Source organism: Acanthaster planci, linkage group LG10 (genome assembly GCF_054643075.1).
Source record: "Acanthaster planci isolate LZ-2023a linkage group LG10, COTS_SCS, whole genome shotgun sequence".
Classification (NCBI taxonomy): domain Eukaryota; kingdom Metazoa; phylum Echinodermata; class Asteroidea; order Valvatida; family Acanthasteridae; genus Acanthaster; species Acanthaster planci.
In genome coordinates, this window is record NC_141786.1 from 16,389,604 (window position 1) to 16,402,199 (window position 12,596).

Consider the following 12,596-nt stretch of genomic DNA (forward strand, 5'->3'; position numbering starts at 1 on the left):
TGTATTTTGTGCAATAGATTTACTCAGAGGAGAGAGGCGGGTCCGCACAATGCCCTTGGGAAGTTATTGAAAGTTAGCGTGTAGTGCCATTGGGAATTTAGTAGATTTTAATTTACAATCACCTAGAAACCTAAACAAATACACTTCTGGTTATTGTCATCCTCATATTTTAGATCTTTATATTATAGTGTGGCCTATGCTGTCTCATAATTGTTGGATTGAATAATTAAATCTAATCTGATATGCAATCACAGAACGTCATGTTGTACTGAATACATATATTATTCTTTGATTAATCTGTGATCACTTAGCAGTTTCCTGTCCTCAATTTAAAAGTTGAGCGGACCCACTACGTCAAGGTGGCAACACCCCCCACGTAACCGTGACAATAATATTTTTAAAAGCATCTATCTGAACGGAAATTAAAATAAATACACAACAGTCTAAACGGGCTTGAAAAAAGAACCCCTTTTCGATGCACCAAAGGATTTTTCCGTTGAACGAAACCTTCCTTGAGGGCGCTATCATTAAGTACTTGAATGGCTAGCTGCGAGCTGCGCGCGTGCTGCGCATGTGATGTGTCGACAGTTCGCGCATCACGAGATGCACTGATGATCTGAGCTGAGGCACATGTCAGGCCATGGCTACAATAATCCATGGTTTTTAATGTTTTTTTTTAGAATTGAGAAGGAAAGTGGAATTTTATTATCATGTAATTACTGAGAAGATACACGGATATCTCAAGTTATTTGGTGATTTAGCGAGGCTGTAACTCGTAAGATTATTTATGCTGCCTGAAATGTTCGTCCCGTCCGTCGCGCTCCTACGAACGGGAGACTGCGTGCTGGATCATGGAGGTCTTGTCCTACCTCCATGGCTGGATGATGAACCCCACAGTTCTGGTGGGTACATGAACATGTAGGCCTATTACATCTTGATTCTGGGCCTGTAGGCCGCAGTGTTGTTTTCATTTCTAAACCTTTTGTCCATAAAAACTGCAGGAGGCGCCATACCGGTGCTGCCAGCCCCAGCTACCAAGCTGACTGGCATTATGGCTGTCATTAGCGCATAGCGACCATGGGTGTGGTCTACAGTGTGCATAAATGTAGGCCTTGGTCCTGTAGGTCTGCTTTACAGGGATCGAGGCTTATAAACCTTTCAACTATGTTTGCTATTTTCTTTTAGGAGCGAGGTTGGAGAAGATGTCATGAGATATCTTTGGATATACATGTACAGGTAAATTTGGATTCTATCGGACTCTTCAAGGCAAAGAAAACTTGGTTTGAAGCAGGGATAGTTTGAGATGTTTTATTTATGTACAAGTGTAATGCAGAGCAAGCTGTGATTTTTTTGTGTACACACAAAAGTGAGTGTGGATTTTGACTGAAAACTTAAAGTTCACATTTCTATAAAATGTTTGTTCTTATTTGTGCCTTATTTCAATAAATTAAATGCTGGCTTCACTTGAAATTTTGAAAATTCTGAAATTAGAAATTAATCAGAGGAGCTAGAGCCCGCAGAAAAAGACAAATTTTAATCACGATTTCTGATTTCAGAAAATGATTTGCCAAATAAATAGGGCCCTTGCTCACTTATGCATGTCCTGAAATGTAGTCACAGTACATGTACCTTTTGCATCTTTACCCCTCAACGTGTCTCACTTGGGAGGCCCAGCGTTATGAATATCCATCTGAGACACCCCCTCATCAGCTGGAAAAACCTGTTTTCATGGGCAGTGTCCAATCCAACCCAGTCTTGTTGGTAGCGACTCAATTAACCATTAAGCCAAATGGGTAATGAGGATTTATCATTTGTAAACAATGATTGAGGTGCTATTTCCACCAAAGGTGCCACTACGCAGGATGGATAGGAACTCCAGTCAGCATGGCTCCAGGGGGCAGCCATTATTGATGAGGGAGCCCGTGATCTGAGGCATTTACTGAGAATATGCCCTGTTGGAAACAGGTCCAAAATATATGTTGGTATTACCTGAGTTATAGAACATGAAAATGAAAGTTTTAGAATTGTGTCCACCGCCCGCGTGCTCCAAAACACCCCCACCGAAAAATTATTGTCACAAAAAGGCTATCAAATATACGTTTCAAAACCGAAATCATAATGTAGCAGTAAAAAGGCATACATGTACCTTTGCGCATAGCTAGGTACCGAGACATAGCCATTTCAGCCCTACAACATGAACAATTAAATTCCTTAATACATTCAAATACATACATCATGTACCCACTACTCTCAGTAAGCACCGCGCATGGCTAGACTGTGTGTATATACACGTGTGTACGACAACCGGCTTGGCAGTGCAGTTTCTGTCGACTTTCCTTTGAGTCAAGTAGTACAGGATGTGGAATGCGGCTTCCAATGAAAAATTGTTTGTTGGCCACTTGATGACCTCATTGACCTTTTATGGAATGTAACTAAGGGCATGGCTACTAGACGACTAGTATGCAAAATATTGGACTGAAGCACAGTGGAATGCAGTGAGAATTAGGCAGTGTTATACTCCAGGGAATGCATGTTCACCATTGATCTTCCCTGAAATTCTCACCACATGTTTTACCTGTTTATATATTTACTGCACCAATTTGTATCATTGAAGTATAAGTTTAAAGATTGAAAGAAAGTTTAAAGATAAAAGCTCGCCTCAACCGTTTTTGATCAGGTACATGTAATGTATTTTGGCGACTGTTAACCTGGTTAAAAGCCTCTTTGATTACTGCAATGGGCCATGGGATTGGTTTTTACAGAGAATATAGTCCACAGCTCCCCCTAAACTTAAGTATCTTGGATGATGCACTCCCACTCAGGATACTGACCTTGTAAACTCACACAAGATTACATCCTGTCTTCGACCGGTCCTCTTGTGCCTAAGCTAGGATATAGCAGTTTGACACTAAGAGTGTTTTAGCAGTTGTCATCTGGCATTTTGTCAATTGACCATACAAACGTGAAACCAACCCTACTCCAAGGTTGCAAATCTTATCTTGATCTTGAAAGTATCGGCAACCACCATCCTCTGTGACATCGCCGATACCTCCCAGCAGTTCATCATCCCTGAACTCAGTTTTCTTATTGGATGCAGGCACTGACCACTCCTTCAGTTGGAATGTTGAGGCAAATGAACTCACCACATCTTAGGCCAGAAGTCTCAAGCCGTGTTTTTTCCTGTTCTGATGACTTGTACGAGGAAGGAAAATCTACAGGTGCGTCATTTGCTTTACTTAGTTACATATTTTATGATCATCGCCAACAGTGTGCCATTTGCATGTAAACTCTACCACATCTTTCACATGGTTGACATTTTCCATCAACATATTCATCACTGTCCCTGTGGCCAAACAATCCTGCTGAACCTAAAATAGTGTGCCCCTCTCTGCCGCACTGTCAACCTCAAAGAAATGGTTCATAAAGAGAGGGTTCCCACCTGTGGACTTCACAAGGGCTCAGTATGGATCCCTTAAATCTATCTTAAAGATGCAGTGCACTAATTACAGAAACAGTTGCCTCACAGTTTCTTTTGAAAAATGAGATTGTTTGGCTGAAAAATGAAGGTATTTTGGAAATTTAAGCCAGGTTTGGGTGCTTCCATCCAGAGGAACAGTTGATAAGTTTACAGATGAAAAATGGTCCACAGTGAATGAGAAAGTATAGGGAAGCCATTTTAAAAATTGCTGTGAGTGGGCTGTTCTTTCTTGGGGTTGAATTTAAGCTAACCTACAAAAAGTTGAAAACAAATGAAAAAAGTAGGGACAAAACAAAAACTTGATTTTTGTTTCAAAAACTCCAGTAATGATGGCTTGCATGTAATTGAGCCCTAAACTTTAAATTGATGGGCTTGGATGAGTTTATTTCACCCTTTGTTCATTTTTCCTGTTTCCAATGTGGCACGGAGATAGTTGTAGAGATTAGTGGTCTTGACCCTTGGGGCATTTCTCCACCAGCCCTTGACCGTTTAGTATCTGTCATTTGTTCAACAGAGAGACACCACCCCCAAAGCCAACTACATGATGCCTGCTATCACCATCCTTTGATTGAGACAAACCTGTACACGTAGAGCTGGAGATTCCTCCTTGATGTGTCTGGTACCTGCTGTCCTCGCTGGATCCTCTTCCACTACTCTAAGGTTGACAGTCTCATTTCTTGGGTGCTCTTTATTTTATTTTGTTCCAGAGTATGTGGTCTTGACCAACCAGCATTTAATGTTACATTCTTGAGAACAGGCAGACAGCACTTCAAAATATAATATAACCCTTCAACTCAGAGTCAACGAGACAAGTTGAAATGGGATACAGTCAAACATTGATTTATGACTGTATCCTGCTTATAGCAAGATCCATTTTAGGTTTTCCCTACATCTTTGCTTTCCTAGACTACAGTGTCCCTGCTACAACAAGGTAATCTGTGAAGTCCCAACATGCATATCGTCGTTGGGATAGTTGCGTCACCACCAACTGTCATAACATGTGTACAAAATCTGGATGTTGCTGTACTGGTTCGTAGTGCAACTGATAGATTATGAAGACAAGTATCTTGAGCGATTATAATGTTAGGTCATCAGGTTCATAATTGAAAGAATTCCGTTCTGTGCAGCAAAGCCTTGATAATGTTAGGTCATCAGGTTCATAATTGAAAGAATTCCGTTCTGTGCAGCAAAGGTTAGCACCTACATCTTGAATTTCTTATCGCATTCACAGCACTGATGCCTGACAGTGGTGTTGGTATCTGAGTGAGTATCCTGACTCATCTACTTCTCTGCCTGCAGTACCAGCCAATGTTCTGACGTTTACACCATACAGCACCTGTTGGAATAACAAAGCATCGCACAGAAGCACACTGGAAATTGCAGGGGTGAGATTTGTTCAGATTTTTCATCAGGATTTTCCCGATTTCAGGGTTTTTCAAACAATCTCTTTCAAAATCTTGAGTTTACCATTAGGGTGGTTTTTAGGGATAAACGTTGACATAGAACACAAGAAATGGGTGTTTCAAGGCGTGCCTTTAGGTAAACACAAATGTATTCCGTGGACCCTAACAGCTGTGGGGCACTTTAAGGCACTGTGATTATTTTGAGGATGTTTCATTTTTCTCCAATCTCTCCTCTGAAGTTGAGAGCAGTACATGAAGCTACATGTTGGGTGAGAACTTTAACTTTTATGAGACATGTACAAGTTAGTTGCTTCGTCACTTAGATGGGCAAAGAGAACTTTGAAATTTTGTGGAAGATGAATAATCAATATTTCAGTTGAAATAATATGGCTGGGTCATTCCATGAAGTTGGGGCACAAATTGTGACGGTGTCCTTGTTACATGTACATGGGTATCTTTTATCACCTGTCATGACCTTTAATTCAAACTAACACACACCTCTGTATTCAGCCTTGCAGGATGTATAACAATGTCAATTTGGAATCCACATGCAGGGAAATAACTGTTCATTCATTATGGAACCCATGTAACATTTGACACGGCCACAAATCATGCCCCAACCTCATGGAATGACCCGGCTACATGTGTACATGTTCAGCATGGTTTCCAACATGGTCCATGTTTAGACCATGTTGACCAATGTTCATTGGCTCTCTCTGCACCCCTTCCCATCATAGGAGGCTGTCAAGTGTTCAATACTGCACTAATCCTTGCAATACTGTCACGTTCTCCACTTTTAAGAACCGGGTACCAGTTTCATGGCACCAGGTTCCAAGTTGTGCTTACTATAGCAGGAAATTGTGCTTACATGTACCTTGAGCCCTCTTTACTGGTGATTGTGTTATGAAGCAGTGTTTTCCACAGCCGAAAACTTTGGCAGGGCGGTAGAAAAATTGCGAGCGCGAAGTCCTTACGGCGTGGGGTCTGGGGCCCGCTTAAGGGCCGGAAAATTTTGGATTCTAAATGCTTTGTGGTGCATTCTGGGGCAATTTCCGGTCCACTTTCTTCTGTAATTTGGCCCCAAATCTGATTTCATTTACAATGTGAAATATTGGCAAGGATATTCTTCAGGAGGAATTTCTTCATCAAAACATTTGATGACGAAATTAATTTAATTTTTGGAACATTTTTAGCATTTTAGACTGTTAAACGGTAGAGTAAAAACAATCCTCAAAATGCGCCCTTGAATAAAAAAAAACAAAAGAATTATGTTCAGGCAAAGATAAGTTTACAATTTCCAGCTCACGTCATAAAAATGAAGCAACCCCTCCATTGGAGCAGAGCATGGGGGCCGCTCATGCATGGCACTGTCCTTCCATTGGTGCCCACGCAGACTCGGCAAACAATGTTGCGCTGTGGGTACCAGTCACATGCACTGCGTGTACATGTACATGCTTGCGCAATACAATGTACGTGTACATGTACAAACATACGCGATGGTTTTACGGGGCAAGAGGTTGACTATGCATAACGGTAGGCAGCCAACGATCACCATTGTCAGTACATCATAAGCGTCGTTGGTAAACTCAAACTCGATCCACAAACTGCGGTAAACCTCTTTTTTACTAAAATCTTGGGAAAGTAGACATTCAGAGAAAAATACACTACTCAAAAAATTAGCAGGATGGCACAAATCTTAGCACGGCGGCAAAATTTTTGCGGGGCAGCCCAAAATTTTGGCAGGGCAGTCCGCCCTGCTAAAACAGCCCGTGGAGAACACTGTGAAGGTTGCACATGCATGGAGATCTCCATTGGTACTGGAAAGGACAAGGAAATTTGCCATCCAAGGAACAGTAAGCGTGCCTTTTCTGTGCTCACTGTCTCCATGAACTACATATGCAGAACCTTTGTCAACGTAGAATCATGTGACTAGGAAGGTTGTAAACTTTGGCCATTATCAGGAAAAATGGGGATTTGGAAGAAGATCACCTGTACAGAGGTGACATTTGTCAGGATTTTTCATGATTTCAGATTTTTATCTTTTTTCATGTGGATTTTAAATTTTGGAAAGTTTTGACATTACCAAAAAGGTGTTTGTCAATTAATTTTAATAGCAAGAAATGGGTATTTCAAGAGGTACCTTAAACTCAAATGATACCTGTACGCTATAAACTCTTTGTTCCTGTGGAGCCTTCAAACTTTCTGGTGATTATTTCCTAGCTATTGCATTTTCCTCTAATCTCACCCCTGCCTGTAGACTGTCTTGAAGTTCTTTTTTTTGGGGGGGAGGGGTTTAATTTGTCAGGTTGCCCTCTCCCTGTTGTTAGTATGAAGACATTGTGGGGGGGGGGTGATTGACTGATTGATCTGTGTGATTGATTGATAAATTCAAATAGAATCTGTTGATCACATAACTATCATTGGTCAAAGTACACTGTAGTCACAACAGGATCCTCCCTTTTCAATTTAAGGCTGTGGAAGACCTTTCCAAAGACAGGAAGTTACATGTACATCTGGGATTTTGTACAGAGGCCTCTACCAGCCATTATTGGGGCGACATGTGTCTAACTACACGTACATTGTTACCACTGAAACTTGTCCTAGGTGCACCCACCTTAACTTTTAACTTTCAGCCATACATTTTCATCAAACACACGTGTATAGATTCTTGAACTCGTCCAAGTTTGTTTTGTAGTATAAGAAATACATGTACCTTCATACCGGTATCTCGGGGGAACAGCTCTTTGTTCATATTTCTATGATTTGAAATGTTACCAGTCTAATAGTGTGCTCTCCCCTATATTTCTGATGGCTTAAACATATGTCATGAGGCCAAAGGCCGAGTGGTATACGGGACACAGGCGCACTACATTCCTTGTTCAGCGGGCACAAGCTTGATAACGAATTTATCTTTAAAGCAAACTTGATGCGCAGTAAAGAAAAGGGGCCTTCATATAAAGAAAGAAGACAAAAGATATCATACGGCACATAGGAAAAATAGGAAGACTGATGTACCACAATTCTGTGATTTTATCTAGGGAGCATGGGAATTATTTCTGGTTTAACTTATTTCAATAATAAAAGAATAGGAACTGGGCTCACACTGAGAAAGAAATTGTTAGTATTGTACGTGCATTTACATGTAAACACCTGTGATGATCAGCACGAGGGAAACACGCCACTTCTGATGCAGATGTATGATTGCTCAGCATAAAAATAGCGCAGTGGATTGAGTTAAAACAGTGCATTACATAAAGTACTGGGTTTGATATGAACCGTGCAATACAGTTATACTTGTATCACACTGTTTGTTGCCATGGAACAACCAATCAGAACTGAAAATTCAGGTTTGCCTGAGGATAAAATCATTTGTAAACTGGTGAAGTGTCATTCCCACGAAAGGGGCCAGCACTGCTTGGAATGTTTGGCCCTCTCTTGACCCCTCTTAGGGTTTACTGAAGAGGGCAAACTCCACCAAAATGTTGATAAGAGAGCACCCAATCCGAGACTTTTACAGAGAATAGCCTCTGTTGGAAATGGGGCTGAAAATACATGTGTTATGGTATTACCCGAGTCACATAACATCTCTAGCATCATCAATGTGGGTCGTTGGCACATAAGAAAAAAAAGGATTGGTCGAGCTGGCTTTTGTGGTGAAGGAGATGGATTAATATTGTGTATTTGTTTGAATTAAATTTCAATTTCTTTCCAGTGGGAAAAGATCTCATTTAAAAGGTCATTATAAAACACAAATTTGTATTATTGAAGTATACATACATGTACATGTATTCTATTTCAGGACAAAAGCTCACATCAACATTTCTTGGTCAGGTAACACCGTTATGTATTATGGACCCTGTTCTGAACAGAGGTTTTTGTCTGTAAAAGTCTCATTCATTACAGCAATGGGTAGTTGGATTGGTTCCTCGCTCCTGTTGAAGACTGTTGAAGACAGTCAGACATATTCCTGTAGTTTTGTCATTACCTGTCATTGGAAATACAAAGCTGTATGCATACTCAGTCTGGCCCTGTGCATTGAATACCCTAGTGTAAAATACATCAGTGCTGTGCAAGAATGGTATGGTTTTTTCTAAAATTGGTTAAAAAGTGACTGCAAAGTATAACTCTAAAAATTCCTATAGGCTCAGCCCTTGAATAAATGCACTGCGGCGACATCGGGAAGAAATGTTGATTACTCTTTTAGGGTTAACTTTGCACTGTTTCCAATGTGGCTTGGATTAGTGCACTTCACCCTTGGGGTATTTCTCCACCAGCCCTTGACCGTTTAGTATCTGTCATTTGTTCAACAGTGAGACACCATCCTCAAAGCCAACGACAGGATGCGTTCCGTCACCATCCTTTGATTGAGACAAACCTGTACACGTAGAGCTGGAGATTCCTCCTTGATGTGTCTGGTACCAGATGGCCTCGCTGGATCCTCTTCCACTACTCTAAGGTTAACAATTTCTCTTCCAGTTTGCTCTTGATATTTTTTCAGAGTACATGGCTCTTGGCCAACCACCATTGAATGGTACACTCTTCGGAAATGGCAAACAGTACTTCAAAATGTTTTCTACGGTGCAACACAGCAACATCAACCTTTCGATTCAGAGTCACTGAGTCAAATTGAACTCAGTTGGATGTACATGTTGTCAAACATTGATTTTAAAAATCCAACATATCTTGCTTTAAATTAATATAGCAAGAAAAGTGTTAGGTTTCCCTTCATCTTTGCTTTCTCTGTTTTCCAATTATACAAGGTCTCTGTTACAACGAGGTCATCGGTAAAGTCCTAACAACCTTGTTACATGCATGCTGTCCTTTGCATCAAGAACTGATGTATTGTGTGAACAAAGTTGAGACGGTACATTACTTTGTTGTGCACCAAAACTGTCATTTTTATGTCGCTTCATGGTGTAGCCGATACGTACATTGTACTAGTAGGCATTCAAAACTGTCGTCAATATGTCGCTTCACGGTGCAGCCGATACGTACATTGTACTAGTAGGCATTCAAAACTGTCGTAAATATGCCACTTCATGGTGCAGCCGATATGTACATTGTACTAGTAGGCATTCAAAACTGTCATATATATGTCACTTCATGGTGCAGCCGATACGTACATTGTACTAGTAGACATTCAAAACTGTCGTCAATATGTCACTTCGTGGTGCAGCCGATATGTACATTGTACTAGTAGGCATTCAAAACTGTCGTAAATATGTCACTTCATGGTGCAGCCGATACGTACATTGTACTAGTAGGCATTCAAAACTGTCGTCAATATGTCACTTCGTGGTGCAGCCGATATGTACATTGTACTAGTAGACATTCAAAACTGTCGTCTATATGTCACTTCATGGTGCAGCCGATACGTACATTGTACTAGTAGGCATTCAAAACTGTCGTCTATATGTCACTTCATGGTGCAGCCGATACGTACATTGTACTAGTAGGCATTCAAAACTGTCGTCTATATGTCACTTCATGGTGCAGCCGATACGTACATTGTACTAGTAGGCATTCAAAACTGTCGTAAATATGTCACTTCACGGTGCAGCCGATACGTACATTGTACTAGTAGGCATTCAAAACTGTCGTATATATGTCACTTCATTGTGCAGCCAATGCGTACATTGTACTAGTAGGCATTCAAAACTGTCGTATAGATGTCACTTCATTGTGCAGCCAATACGTACATTGTACTAGTAGGCATTCAAAACTGTCGAATATATGTCACTTCATGGTGCAGCCGATACGTACATTGTACTAGTAGACATTCAAAACTGTCGTCTATATGTCACTTCATGGTGCAGCCGATACGTACATTGTACTAGTAGACATTCAAAACTGTCGTCTATATGTCACTTCATGGTGCAGCCGATACGTACATTGTACTAGTAGACATTCAAAACTGTCGTCTATATGTCACTTCATGGTGCAGCCGATACGTACATTGTACTAGTAGGCATTCAAAACTGTCGTATAGATGTCACTTCATGGTGCAGCCGATATGTACATTGTACTAGTAGGCATTCAATTGTATCTTGAGCTTTGAATTTCTTATTACATCCACAGCATTGATGCCTGACTGTAGTGTGGCATGAGTGAGTATCCTGACTCGTCTACTTCTCTGCCTGCAGTACCAGTGAATGTCCTGGTGCTGAAATCATATAGCACCTGTTGGAATCACATAGCATATCACAGAAGCACACTAGAAAGCTCAAGGGTAAGATTTGACAGGATTTTTCCCTGATTTCAGGATTTTTCAAATGATCTCTTTCAAAATGTAAAGAAACCTGAGCTTACCATTATTGTGTTTTTTGTACCTATGAAAGTTGATGTAGAACACAAGAAATGGGTGTTTTAAAGGGATGCCTTAACCCCATTTCTGAAAGCCGCTACAAAATACTACTTAGCAAACAGCACTGTGGCTTGTACGAGAACATGACCTTGTTCTCTGAAGTCATAAATACAATTTCCATTACAGAAAACATCTCACCTCTGTTTACCTACATTTGCATATCAGCAGGCATGCGCATCAAACCTCGCTGAAAAAGGTCGCCCAAGCCACACCCTCCACGCCCACTGCATGTCCCCTCCATAAAAGGCTGCGTAGCACAAAGACTCGTCTTAGTTATTTTCAGCGACGCGTGTAGTCGACATCGTGTGAATTTAGTATACAATAGAGTTTCACGTTTACACGCAACCTCGCTGTTTTCTATGTAAAAATGGTGGAGTCCGCCAAAACCCGAACACAGGACTGGAATTTCTATCTATAGTTCAAGCCACGCTCCAGGCAAATCCCACGGTTCCTCCAAGCCTTATCGGCCCTCCAAGCATGTCATTTCCACCGTGTCGACTGAGTCTACTCTGCCGTGTTGTACGAGTGGAAATTCCCCGGGGTCGACTCCGCAACTGGCACCTAACAGGGCTTCTCCCCGTTAGGTTCCGCACACCTTCGGTAGCCTAAGTGAGCACTTGGCAGCAGCGGAGTCCAACGTCCAAGTGTGTGCGGAACAGCGGGGCCCGGCACTCGATACAGCACAGTCATCTGAGCGTCCGGCCACCCCCGCTTGGTCACAGAGGCCTAGGGCACCACCACCACCTCAAGTCGGCAGCACATTTTTAGCCATGTGGACGACAACCTTTTTGTTGCAGATACAGGTTAGACGCAACAGCTTCAACCTCTTTCTCATCCAAGTGCTTGGTCTTGCTCTTCAAACGACTCTAGCCCGTCGGTACTACGAGCATCCAGATCTTTCAGCAGTGTTTCCCGAGAACTATTCTCATTTTCTCTGGCAGATTCCTTCACCCTTTGCAATAGCCCACGATGTAAATGTCTCTCCCAATCGTGGAACCATTTTTCGGCGTCATTCTGCCGACTGCTATATCTATGTTACTCGACCCAACAGTAGACCTACCACTGCACCTGACTTCAGCGCGATGTTCGTGCCCGTTCTTTATCACAGCCTCGCTCCCACTCGTTGGATCATGGTGGAATCAAGGTCCGTTTCCCCGTTGACACTTGGGGGTCGGAACACTTTCTCCTGTCATTTATCCTCTGATAAAGATGGCCTCTTTTTTCCTTAGCTGGCTAATCTATCACTTACAGTGATGACAGAAGTACATGTAGGTCAGCTTCAATCATGTCAGCTTCTTTTTTTTTCCAATCGTGCCTTATTTACATGTCTTGCCTTATCGTCAGGTGATTG

At 41.6% G+C, this 12,596-nt stretch overlaps 1 long non-coding RNA gene across 3 annotated transcripts; it reads left to right on the forward strand.

Annotated features, from left to right (window-relative positions):
• The first annotated feature begins 614 nt into the window (after nt 1-614).
• Nucleotides 615-11,394, forward strand: LOC110990951 (uncharacterized). Of its 3 annotated transcripts, none has more exons than XR_015426832.1 (4): nt 615-632; nt 3,098-3,218; nt 3,993-4,138; nt 10,960-11,394. It is a non-coding gene; the product is annotated as an uncharacterized LOC110990951 (long non-coding RNA). The 3 variants fall into 3 exon arrangements; XR_015426830.1 differs by lacking the exon at nt 615-632 and adding an exon at nt 639-902; XR_015426831.1 differs by lacking the exons at nt 615-632; nt 10,960-11,394 and adding exons at nt 639-902; nt 4,710-4,796.
• The last annotated feature ends 1,202 nt before the right edge of the window (nt 11,395-12,596 follow it).